This window comes from Python bivittatus, unplaced genomic scaffold (genome assembly GCF_059951505.1).
Source record: "Python bivittatus isolate LINGU-HERP-01145 unplaced genomic scaffold, Pbiv_v1 ctg000020_np1212, whole genome shotgun sequence".
NCBI classification, from domain to species: Eukaryota; Metazoa; Chordata; class Lepidosauria; order Squamata; family Pythonidae; genus Python; species Python bivittatus.
Genome location: NW_028277030.1, coordinates 41,614,464 through 41,628,037, shown reverse-complemented (window position 1 = coordinate 41,628,037; position 13,574 = coordinate 41,614,464). Strand labels below are relative to the sequence as shown.

Genomic DNA, 13,574 nt, shown 5'->3' with positions numbered 1-13,574 from the left:
AAAAATCAAGCAAAAGAGGAGATTTTTAAATAGTTTTGAAATGTCAGCTGACAAGAAAAGTATTTTCCTCCGTTGCAAGAAAAAAAATGTCCCCTTTCTCTGCTGCTTCCCGGTGCAACTTTCTTATTTTAGTCCCCACTATGCGATTTCCAGCCGTTAGGGAACACATAGCAATCAAGATGATGTCATGGTGCCGAATAGCCAAATATATTTGGGTAAAAGGGAGGAATGTAACCAAATTTATGGGATAATAGAAGAAGCAAACCTGTTCTCTATTGCATAGTCAACTGGATGGTGTTACCGCTAACAAATGTGAGGTGTACAAATCCAGACGACTACTAGAAGGGAGCAGAGTGTTAGACATTTGTATCTTTTAGCTCCCCTCTGGGAGTCATCCAGATCTATGCAGTCTAAGTTTCATAGACCAGCTTTGAGGGCAATTTCATTATTTGCCCTTGCACGGTCTATAAGCTGCAGCAGAAGCACGAACCACTTTCTTTGGCAATGAAGGCATCTATTGTCTGTTTTGCAAAGCTGTGCTACAAGGGCAGGCAACAAACTCATCCTTGCAGCACAGCAGAAAAAGATAGGGACTATCATCCCGTTGCCATGACAACACAGCGATGTGTTCCATCTGCCATAGAAGCCACCTGGTTTTCCCCTCTGCTGTGAAGCAGGCAGTCAAACTGCCCTCAGAGAAATGATGGATAAACTGCCTGTTGCTCACCTGCGAAATCAAATGGGACCCTTGGGGTTCCTTGAGGGGTTACAAACCTGTGCAAGAAACAAAGGATCTAATTGATGTCAGCCTTCCTTTACTGTCTCCCTATTTCCCCAAGGGGGAAAGTCACTATTGGGGAAGGGAAATAGGTCTTCTCTTTAGGCATACTGGCTGTGCAAAAACCCAAGCAGCATTCTTTGGCTGAATGCTCATGGAGCCTTCTCTTGCCTGCCAAGCTCTCCTCCTTCCCCAAGATAAGGCCTTCCCCAAGACGAGGTGCAGGAGCAGAAAGTCTGCTTAGAGTAGAACAGCTCCCTCTTTCCGAGCAGAGTAGTGCGAGATGGGGAAGATTGCCCTATTGTTTTGGCAAACCTTACCTTTTCCCTTCCCTGCACTGAAATTCACTTCTGAATGTCCTTTGGATTGCAGATTTAAGTGGGCCTCTCATAGTGAGGCTTCCAAAGGGTTTCACAATGATTCATATCCAGCCACAAATTTGGCACATGCGCCTTATTACGCTGCTTTCTAGAAATTTTGCTGCCAGACTATTCTTTGTCAAACACATGGCATCTCTTCCCAGTTGTGATGGTAACATGAAGGCTTTTGCTCTTGTTTCCCAAACCCTTAAGCACCTTTTTGAGCATCCTGTTAAAATCCAATTTTGTTTTTTGGAAAGCTGCATTTTTGTTTATTTTGCAAACAAATAAGCTCACCTCTAGTTTTCACGCAGAGCAAAATGTATGGATTTGTTCTATCCTGCATTTCCAATAAGAACTCAAAGCATCTTACATGGGGATCTCCCTTCATATATATCTCCACAGCAGCAACTCTGTGAGGATGATTCAGTTGAAAGAGTGACTGGCCCAGAGTCGCTCTGTGAATATCCATGGCTGAAGGTGTGGAATTTGTAGAATTGACAACTGATTAATCTTTGAGGCAAAGGTGCTATTGCAAGGAAGTTTTGTCTGTCTGAAGAGTTGGGTTGGTTCAGCATTTATTTCCCTGTATAAAATGTTGTCTATGGGATTACTAAGGGCAAGGTATTAAGGGTGATTCTTTCATTTAATTAATTTCTTGAACATCTCATGGAGAAAGGTTTTTCAGGTTGAGGATGTACAATTTTTTCTGGGCTGAAAAGCACATTTTTCTATGGCTTACTAGGAGCTGAACTAAAAAAAATAGTATGTGAAGCTGGGACAAAATTGAAATTTACTTTGATTTCATTTAGATTTAAATGAAATTAAAATGAATAATAGTTAATATGATTGCTTTCCAGAAATAAATTTAATATATTTCATCTTCTATCACATTAAAATTGCTTTGATTATAACTTTTATACATTTGAGAGAGTCACATACAAGGCTCTGAAGGGCCTAATACAAAAGTGGGACTTCAGATTGTACATTTCTTCTGTAGATGCTCTGCATATTAAAAAGAATCCAACAACACACTGAAGAAATACTGTAGGTCTCCTGTTCTGTTCTAGTAAGGACATGTCCCATAGCTTGGATATCTTGGCTCAGTGACACACCATAACTCTTATCTACTTCCAATCATTAACGACAGAATAACAAAGCTTTTTATAGCAGCAATTACTTTGGTAACACTCAAGTTTGAATTTAGATTGACATGACATAAGTGGTAGGCAGCCAAAGCAGAGACTTGAGAGTCCTTCTGAAATACAAGCTACATGAAATCCGAGCCCAAAGAACAACAGACTTTAATTAATTCCATCTTAAAACTCAAGATCCAACAGCAGCGTATTTTTCTGCCTTACTGGTTCAGTCTTCCCTGACAGGCCTGAGCTGAAGGTTGTGAAAAGAGCAACATTTTGATTTTGTGACTTCAGCTAACCATGAAGGAAGCCTCGGAAAGTTACCCAGCCTCCAGTTCTTTGAGATGTGGTTTAGTGGGGATGGTAAATTGGGAGATTTAATAATTACAGAGTAGATGGAAAGTCCCACTTCAGATAAAATACAGCTATTTGTTTCAGAGTCAGATTACATAACTATACTTGCTGTCAGTTTGCAATATTGTGCCAAGTTCAGTAACATTTTCATCCAGCTGCAGGACTTCTCATGCCAGACATTTTTCATTTTTCATTTGGGAAAAGATTTTTAGATGCGTTCTTTATCCTGGCTTTAAAACTCACAAACTTCTGACATGGCAGAAATTCATCATACAGATATTTGAGGAATACTGTAGTAATAACAATGATAACGTTTTCCTTCAGGGTTCTGTACAATCTGCCTGCTACATTTGTTAGAAAGGCCATGATTAGTAAGTTATTGCTTCTTAACATTATAGTTTTCTTTATACAATTTTTCTTTGGAGAGTTGCACACCAAGAATAGATGAACAGGATGTTACAGGGGCACAGGTGAAAAGGATATAACAGGGGCACAGACAAACAGGACGTAATAGGAGCACACTGTACACAGCTGCCTGAGTGGCAGCGGAGTACAAGAGCGGCAGGCTGAGTGGATTATGGGTAAACAAAGATACAGAGGCATTGGTTGTCCCCAGGGCAATAGTTTGGAGTGACACGGTTTTCTAACAGGTCTCTCTGTGACCTAATTAGGCATGTTGGTCCATCCCAAGACTACATATTAGCCAGTGGCAGAGAGGGATGAGGGGACTTGTAGGGGCAGGTCCACCTGCAGGCTAACACAGCTCCTTGTTAGTCAATCAGTAGATAAGGCTGATGAGGTTTTTGAGATGGCTGTGTTAGCAAACAGGTAGATCAGGCACATGGGATCGTTATTCTATGAAGGGTTTTATAGCATGGTGACTTTCAAATCCAGTATGCTACTTCTAGATAAATTAATGTTTAATTCGGGTCCCATGGGTATTCCATTTTGGATACATACTTTTAACATCTCACTTTCAAGGAATACATCTTCAGTGTTAATCTAACCAAATCTGGTATTCCTTTGGGCCCCAAATCCTTAAACTGGTCCTGCCTATGATTTCCTCTTTGTCAAAATATTGAATCATAGCCATAGGAGAAGCAAAATATAAACCCCAGGTACTGCCCATAATTTTGGCTTTAGCCTGTAACTATGAGCCAGTTTGGGTTACTATATATACCTTTCTCCCCAGTTCCACAACTTAATAATCTTACAAAGAATCTCTGAAATATATTTATCATAGCATAAGTTTTAATAAATTACAATCCGCTGCAATAATGTATGCCCAGGATAATGTGCCAATGTCTATTGTATAGAATAATCTAGGGCAGGGTCCACAAATTGTGTGTAATGATCTCCTGGGGAGTTGCAACCAATTTTGTGGGAAGTCACAAATTTTTGGGTGTCCAGAAGGGTTGAAAGTGGGCAGGCAGGGAACACAGTGTCTCCAGAGCTTTGACATTTGGGAAAAGCAGGAGCTAAGGAGTCCATGTCATACATGGGACATAGCCAACAGAGAGGAGGGGTACCGCCTGGTTGGTATTTTGCATGGAGATTTACTAAAGATGGGAAATGAACAGTGGGGATGGGATCACCTGACACTGCAGGAATGCACCCAAGATATGAAATTTGAAACTCCAGCTTTGGGAGGTCAGAAGGTTTAAAAGGTGGGCAGGCAGGGAGTGTATGTCCTCAGAACTGGGAAGAAAGTGCAGTGTCAAGTTTTCTATTCTGGGGAGCTGCTGATAGAAATGGCAAGCTTGCTTAGGACTTCCACCATCATTGCTGTTGCTAAGGGCATAACAGACAGCCACTTAGGAGGATTGAAAGTCTGGCTGCCCTCTCATCTAACCTTCAAGGAGATTTGCACCCAACATGACAGCTGTCCTAGCACTGTGCTTTGCACCCGGGCACACTAAAGCACACCACTTCTTTGGGGCCACCTTGCCTGCTGCTATGTCATTTGAGGCTGGCTGGCCTCCCAGGAGCAAGATTAGGCAACAGCTTTCCCCCCAGTGGGCTTGCTTTGAGATACAGGAAGATTTCAGATCCATGAACCCAGATGATTGAGGATGATAGAAATTGATATATTGAGCTTTTAAACTTCACAGTATGGAATGAATGTCAGCAGCTGGCGGGGGGGAAGTCCCACTGTTTTGGATTGGGATTTATGGAATCCACCTTCACTTCCCCCACAACAGCCATACGTTGCTCTGTGGCTGGGCTGGGCTGGGCTGCAGCTTTCTTAGCATGGCTCTATTAGTAGAGGATGATAGGAACATAGCTAATTAGTACTGGGTCAGGAGAAGACTGCATAACACAATGGAGTGACCCACTGGCTGGATTCTGAAGAAGCCAACCTTGGCTTGCAAGTTAAGGATTAATCCTTAATCCTCTTTTACATCTGCAAGCCCCCCAAATTTGCAACACTCCCACACCTATTTGTATTGCATAGACACATGCCCTTTCTGATTGCACAGCTATTGATATCCATATGAATCCTAATTCTTCTAGCAGCTAACTCCTCCTCCTCCTCCTCCATCATGTAGGAGTCATACAAATTCATGCATTATTATTTTGAGAAACCTTGATCTAGTTTGTTTCCCAGACAGTATTGGAAATTTAAGAGATTTCTGGTATAGTGATGGCTTCTGACAGAGCCTACGTCAATAATCATGCAGGTATAGGTTTAGCCCTCTTATTGTGGTGCAGTTCTCTAGTAAAATGCATGGTAGAATGGCCACCTCTATATGCTCATATCTTATTAAATTCAGTGTCAGCACACTGACTACTGATGCAATCTTTTGTATTATGAGAATCAACACCATATGTGATTAAACTTTTAATAAGTTTCATACAGAATTCTCTCCCCCCCCCACACACACACACTTGCACTACTACCCTGCCACTCTCCAAGAAGCCCAGGATGGAATAGAGGGAACTTGGAAGTTATTCCATTGGCTCCTCAAACAGCTTCTATATAGTTGTTTCACTCAATAGATTATGAAAAGTCTAGTGTCACTGACGAGCTTCACACTGAGTGAATTTGGAATCACAATTCTTTAGTTCCTATCTATTATTCTTTCCATTACATCACATTAGTCTATGATAGCACATCATTGTTTATACAAAGGAAGCATAACTTTGAGGGCAGAAAGGTTGACATTTTCCTTTAAAAAGGTCAGGTATCAGGTGATAGGAATGCTTTCTCTGCCTGATACTCAGAAGGTATCAGAGATGCCAGGATAGAGTAGATTAATGATGGACCTGCAACTTCATTTCAGAAAGTGGGTGCACTTTAGTGAGTTTCTGCAGAACCACGCCTGCAGGAAAAAGACAAATGTGTACAGAAAAAGGGTGACAGAATGAGAGAGAGGGAGGAAGAAAAGAAATGGTTCTACACAATTGCAGCTGGGTCTGCTTTCTCACTTCTTTGAAAGGGCCTGCAGGAGCCTGTTGTTCAATTCCTAGAGATTATCAGAACTCTATTACAAACACATAGTTTGATAAAACTTGACATTGTGATCATGGAGGGACATGAGCAACGTAGAAAAGAGTGCCAGAGAAAGATCCACTCACAGTGGCTGGGCTGTGGTTGAGGGTGAAGGAACCGAGGCAGACATTGCCAGGGCTTCAGTTCAATCCCATGTAAGGGATGCCAGATGGGAGAGATTTTGAGGGAGATCCAAGAGAGAGTGGGCTCATACATTATGGCTTGGCAGCATTAATCACATTTGTCTCTCTCTACTAACTTGGTTCCAGACAAAAAGCATCAAAGAGAAAGCAAGAGAAATAGGATGCCTTTGTTCTTCCAGGCCACTAGGTAAAAACTTCTCTTGTTCCCCTGCTCCCACCAACTCTGACTGGACAGCCTGTCCTTAGCAAATTGGAAGCACATCCCTGCTCCATTGGTGGTCACAAGTGACTTTTGCAATGAGTTAAAGGCACTTCACTGAAAAAGATTCCCCCTCTTTGGTACAGACAAAACAGATACAATTATATAATATTACCAGTATGTTACTACACCTTCCACAAGGATGAAGCTTCACTGCCTTTTTTAAATGACTAAAAAATGAGAAATGTGATGGGGAGGGGAGGGGAGGGGAGCAGGCCAGGGAGAATATAGAATTCTGTTTATATCCAAAATATCACATTCAATTTAACTTACTGAAGCTAGCCTTTAACCACAAACTGGAGAAACAGACAATTATCCTGGAACCACTTGCTGCCAACTTCCCTGAAAGCACCTGGCCACTGTTAAGACTTACAGAATGTCCTAGACTGACCACATATCTTCCTCAGTGTGACAACTCCATTATCAAGTATTTAGAAATAATTTTCAGCCACTATTCCTATTCAGATACAGGCATTAAGAGAGCTGCAAGGGATATCACAGTCTCATTGGAGCCTTGAATGCACAGCAGTGAAATCCCTGAGAACTGCTGCCACACTGCCATTGATACAATTTACACAAAATGGTCAAAATGCCTATGCTTGATCCTTCCTGTTTTTTCAAAATATATATGCATATATATTTATCAGGAAACCTCTGCCAGGATAGGAGTAGTAGAGAGGAGTCATCTTTAATATTGAAGATCTGTGGTATATAATGGCAGCATGATTCAAGATTTAATCAGTCTGAATATTTAAAGACAAAGGAATCCAAATGTTTATTAAAAAGGAGAAATATTATCCCACATAATTAATCTACTAATGTACCCATTATGTCATTAATCACTTGACAATGACAAGATCAGCTCTCTAAGAATGTAATCTTATGAAACATAAATCAACACAGAATTTTGTGAACAGTGAGACATGGGCAGACTTGATTTGTTTCATCAGCAGTGAAACTCTCTAGACATTCACAAAATACATACAAGCACCCAAGCAGTGGCAGTCAGAAAGTAAAGATGAAACTCAATCTTGTAATGATAAATTTGCATTTTATGACATTCAGAGCCAGTCTTCAGAAAGTTTGCCATAAACATTTCCAGGGCTTGGAAAACTGAATTGCTTCAACATGGCTTGGCACCAGGGTCCCCACCGGACCATTTATCTACCCAGATTCAGCCCGTCCCATGAGAAATTTAAGGGAAGGAGTGTTAAGGATTCCCACCCCATGGGAAGTGCAGAAGTTGGGACTCAGCAGTATACCATCTGTCCTTCGGAACACGCTGCCTCCTCAGATATGGAATGCCACACACCTAAAGACCTTTACAATACCTTAGTCTTCAGGCAGATGGTTCTGGGCTGCCCTCATTCATTAGGTTCTTGATAGTTTTTCCTTGTTCTATTTTTACTTTTACTCTGTACCAGTATCAACTGCCTTCAGTCCTTTTTTTCTGTCAGGGGTGACCATGGGAGGGGATGAAAAAAGGCAAGATGGCACCCATGTATTTTTATTGGTTTGTGTCATACAGGAACCTTCGCTGGTAATCAAGCTATAGGGAACCAATAGACAAGTTCTATGCTTTTTTTTTTTCCCCCAAATATCTTGTGCACTCCAGTAACAAGCACAAAATGGGCTTTGTTACTACAATAGTTCTAATGTCTGTTGAGACAACTTTTGCCCTTCCTATTCATTTTTAGGACCAGTTTGTTGTTGTTATTGTTATTCACCATCAAATATTGACTGGGTGTGTGTTTCTGTATAGCAAAATAAAAGTGAATTGGTAACACATGACTGAAGCTAGCACAGATTCTAGTTAGCATCAGTTTCCATACCTGTCTCAATCCTTCCTTAGTTCCCACATCTCCAAAAAATTAACCAAATAATAAGCAGAACTGTCTACTTGGTCTTTATTATATGTACACATGAAAGAGGTAACAATGATTGCAACAACTTTTCCCAATCTGTTCCCCTCTAAATGTTTTCAATGACAACTCCCAGAACTCCTAATCAACAGCGAAGCTGGAATAGGCTGGAGCATATGAATAGAAAAAGTAATATTATTAGTTATGAATTATCGTCTTAAAGAAACTCAGAAAGAGAGGATAATTTCATAGGATCAGAACTTGACCAGTTTCTCATTTACTGTATCTGTTATTTGAACTGGAATCCAACCAAGTATAGAACTAGCGGCGGGTGGGGTGGGAGGAAAGAATGTGATGCCAGGAATAATTTTCTTGACTCACCAACAGATTGCTTGAAACAGCTTTAACTGGTGCCTGTGATATGTTATCATTTTTCAGTGCTAGGACATGGGGGTGATTTCCAGAGGGAAAAAGAAATTAAAAACTGCTATCTGAAAAAGGCACAACAACAAATTCCATTTTCCAAACAGCATGTCATGACGAGATTGAAGTGGTCCAAGCAAGAGCCTGAATCCAATCAGGTAAGGATCTGAAATTATATACTTTCATTACTGAAACATCGTTTTCAAAGACTTGCTTTGGCTCACAACAGGAGAGGCTCCCATTGTAGCTAATACTGGATATTGTTTCCTTTATTTTTGAAGTTTAGAGGTGAGCACCAGTCCTTACAATGATTATTACTATTATTTGTTAAATTTGTATGCCACTGAATCATCTAGACTCATGGTGGCTTTGTAGCACTTAAAATTTCAATAAAACATCCACAGTAAGAAAATTACCATGAATATAGCAAAGCACTCATGGTAAGAAAACCAAACCACACCCACAAATAATATCATAACACAATGTTATGTGTGCAACAAATCAGAACAAAAAGTAAAATTAAAATGCACAATAAATAACCGAAAACACCAAAACCTCTGAGCATAAAACAGTAGTAAAAGTAGGTTCAGTAGGGAATCTAGGTTTTGTAGGAACATAAGAAGATTAAAAATAAATCCCCAACCACCCATTGAGGAGTGGGTGTGCTCAGAAGCTGTAGGGACACTGGGGAGAGAAAATGGAAGCCTCAGTGAGAGGGAGGATATAATTGAGTAGCATGGACGGCTTACTGAAAAGCGGAATGTTTTCATTCCTTTATAATATTATGTCTGCCCTTCACTGGAAAATTATCATTACCCAAATCGAATCAAAATATATAACAATCTATTAAAAGCCATCTTGTTGTGATATATATGCCCAAACGTTGATGGAACGTTCCAAAAGTTGGAATATTATTGTTTGCATCTTAATAAAAACTCTGTAGTGGAAGGGTATTCCACAGCTTGAGGTGCTTCTACTGAGAAGTCCCTATTATGGATTCTGGAAGTCTAGATTTCGTTTGGTGATAGTAAAAGCAAAAAGCAATCAACTCATGATAGAATAATAGATGACAGTGCACTATAAGCTATTTTTGCTAGTGTGACTTGTTATCCCTTTCCAATTTTCCCTGTGCTTAAAACCACATAATTATCAAAATCTCTCCTCCGTTTCCTATATCAGAATATTTTTCTGTGCTAATTCATAGAAAATATATTCAGTCCCAGATAACCACAACATACAAGGTATATTTCATAGACTAGAGAAAAAGCCGAATAAAAACTGCTTCTAAAAGAAGGTATAGAAACTGTTAGTGGGAAACTCTTCCTCCTCCTCAGTTACATTTGGCAGCCAAGGTTAAATCCTATCATTTGTTTCCAGAATAAGGCCAACACTCAGGCAGAAATGTCATTTCTCCCTATTGTACTCTCAAATTCCCATGAAGTTTTGGGAGAACAAGTTGACAACCACTTTCTTTTCCCATTTGTAGGACTTAGAAGGAGGAAGAACACATTTCAGCCCAGCTTTTGGAAAAGCATGATTTTCCAATTAAAAATAGTTAAGGAATAAAATAAGACGTAGATAGGAGAGTCTGTGATACACTAGAACTTCAAATATCCTTTGGCATTAGCCATGCTGGTAGGAGGTGGAGGGCACTGCAGTTTAGTGACAATTGGAGGCCCATAAATTCTCTGTTCAGACTGTACAAAGCTTTGAAGGCATGCTTTGCTTCATTATGATTCATTTTGCTTACCAAAGCAACAACACTGGAAAAGGTAGCATAAACATTGAAGCCTCTTCCAACTACTGGAGGTGCTAGAGGAGAAGAGTTGCCTCCATGTAAGACACCATGTCAAAACAAAGCACAGCTGCCTAGCACAGGCCCATTTTCCATAAACTATTTTTCATTAGGTAGACAAAGTTCAAAAGATCTAACACCATCCAACTGTACTCTCAAATTCCCATGAACTTTTGGGAGACTACTGGTCTATATGATTCTTGTTCTGGGGTTTGGGGACAGCTGTAAAGAAAAATCCTATATGTAATATTAAATAGACTGCCAGTCTAAGGGCAATATCAGTCACAGCATGATGAACTGGTTCCCCTTTCTCATCTATTTTTATCCACACTGTCTGAGATGGGGGAAGGGGAATCATCTAACTACATGTTAGTTCTCACTGGTTAGAAACACAAAGCTAAATAATGCATTATCCATATATGAAGTGTTAACAGGCTGACCAGATAAACTCCATGAAGAGTTATACTGAACTCAGTATCAAGTCACAAGCTTAACTCAGTATCAAGTCACAAGCTTTGCATGCAGACAATTCCAGTTCAACCCTAGGACTCTTCAGCTAGAGCTGGGAAAGACTTCAAAATGAAAATCTGGAGAACCACTGCTAGTTAATGTAGTTAATACTGAACCAGATGGACCAACAGTCTGAGTAGGTAAGGTAATTTTATCTGTTTCTGGATGTTTCTTTGACAGAGTTAAAAATGGGAGGTTCAGAATAAGAGATGGTATCTTAAGTTAATCACATCAGATTTGTATCTCTAATATGTGCTATCTTTTAACTCATTGATAAGCCAGGTCTCTTTAGCATGTTAGAAATAATTATTTGGGGACCTTGTTTTAGCCTTCTGACTTTAGCAACTTCTGTAAGAGTCATCTGGATGACCCATTTAGCACTTAGTTTCTGAATCCCTTCTCCTTCAGTCGTCTTAATTAGAGCACTACAAAAAATACCATTATTTAGGGATGTCAACTATATTCCATGTGTATTGTGACAAACTGCTTTGTGTTGTGTCTCGAAGGATAATGTGTCATGCAAACTTTATTTAACATAAAGGACATATCAACTGATTGACTAAAGCCAAGAAATAAGAAAAGACCCTTAGCTACCTCCATCTGTCTTGATGCTTTTTTTGCCATTACTGTAAATAATCTTCTAGCCTTTCCCGGATAAATCAGAAATGATGTTTGCTTGCTTTGGAGTGTTAATAATGGTCATATATACCATCTTTCTTATGATTACTTATTTTCACTAATTATTCAGGGTGATCTCAATAAGTTTCTTTACGTTCCTTTTCCTTTTTGTTGTTGTTTAAAATGAAGCCATGACCTGATATATCCCCCCTGCCCCCCCCCCCAGACTGATGCCAATCACTGACTTGAAGAGGGAAAGGGATGTTGATCACAATATGCTAAAATTAGAACATGGCCAAACCGTTTCAAGTTGCAAGTAGCAAAATCCAAAATCCAATTTTTTGTGGTACAGAATGAGACAGCAAGCCAACTTGGAAACAGTTATGCAATATTTTTATTTTTAACCTTACTTTTTTTTAGAAATGTCATGTGCAGCTTCCAACATAGTATGTGGAGCTGCTGAAAAGTAGAGAAGAAATAAATAGGCAGTCTGTGGATGGGACCATCGTAAGCTCATGGCCTGGATATGTTTGTATCATTGAGCAATAACTTTGGGCAAGAGATAAATGAATCCTTACTAGTCATTGACACTAGAGATTGCTCGCCTGTGCCATACAGTTGTCTGTTTCCAACCCAAATTTACTTTAGTGGATTTAAACCAATACAGTCCCATCAAAGGATTTTCATCTGTTTAACACTGAATATTGGATTTGGCCATATGCTAAAGGTTTTGTAAATGAATATATCAGCCAGCACCATGACAACATACATTTCACAGGTCTCCCATGTGGCACCTGTTTATGAAAGGAGGGGGTTTTCCCATGCATTTGTGAAACCATATACTGTTGGCCTTCTATTGCATTTTCTTTTGTAGGTTTAGCCTCTAGATAATTTTTGTCTGAGTCCAGGAAATTTTTCAGAAGCTACAAGTATTTCAAGCTCCTAAAACATGCATGGCAGCCTTAGAGAGCAATTTCTGGATTCCAACAACATCTGAGGTTGAAATTATATTTTCTCTATACAGTAGGCTCTCCTAGAGATATAATTGTGTTACCTTCATATGCTCTGTGGTTTAATAAATAAACAAACAAATAAATGTGTGCCTTCCATGGAAAATGTTGCTTGCTCCTACCCTTTCAGCTTTGAAGAAATCATGAAGGTTCTGCAAAAGCCCGATATATCTTCAAAAGTAGCCTTCTTCTATGGTATAAAAACTTCTAAGTCCATAATTTACTTAGGGAAAAGTACAGTCCTTTTAAGTCCTTGAAATTTTATGATACATAATCATAAAGCCTATTAATGAGAATTAATGGTTAATTCTACCCTCACCTGTTTCACTATAAAAGTACAGACTGTACCTTAGAGCTTTTCTATGTTAACTGCTACCTCAAAAGAAGATCCTAATCTACAAACTTCTCTTACCTATTGATTAGTGAACTGAACTCTAGAATATTTTTTAAATTCTGATTCATAGATTTACTATTCAACATTGGTTAGACAATGTATTAATTGGTTGCTCTAAGATGTTATTCATAATCAGAAATGCACTTGACTTTGGGGCAGGCATGTCACACCTTTTGCATTGCCATATACATGTGACACAGACATGCAATACCAGGAATAGATGTGTGTGACTGCCCACTCATGGTTTAAATCACCTTGTCCCTTTGAATCTGGGCTACTGAACAGACAGACCCAATGCTTTCTACAACTTCACCAATCGCAGGAAAAGCTGCATACTCAAAATTCAAGTACATCTGTGATGATGAAAAACATCTTGAAACAATAAAGCAATATTCAAACCCAGCCAGGTTTGAAGTGAAGCTCTTGACATGCTGTGC

The 13,574-nt window shown here is 39.6% G+C and overlaps 2 protein-coding genes across 31 annotated transcripts in view; one reads left to right on the top strand and one right to left on the bottom strand.

The window, feature by feature from the left end:
- The window catches only part of ADGRB3 (adhesion G protein-coupled receptor B3), a 498,176-nt gene that overhangs the window by 106,132 nt on the left and 378,470 nt on the right, over positions 1–13,574 (bottom strand). The window lies entirely within an intron of this gene.
- LOC148217043 (uncharacterized) overlaps positions 8,831–13,574 on the top strand; it is a 194,899-nt gene continuing 190,155 nt past the window's right edge. For 10 of the 30 annotated variants that reach the window (XM_088137515.1, XM_088137493.1, XM_088137508.1 and 7 more), the window contains exon 1: positions 10,982–11,255. The gene's annotated coding sequence lies outside the window, so the exon portion shown is untranslated. Of the gene's footprint in view, positions 8,969–10,966; positions 11,256–13,574 lie in introns of those variants that run through there. The other 20 variants (XR_015795573.1, XR_015795575.1, XR_015795579.1 and 17 more) reach the window with 18 other exon arrangements.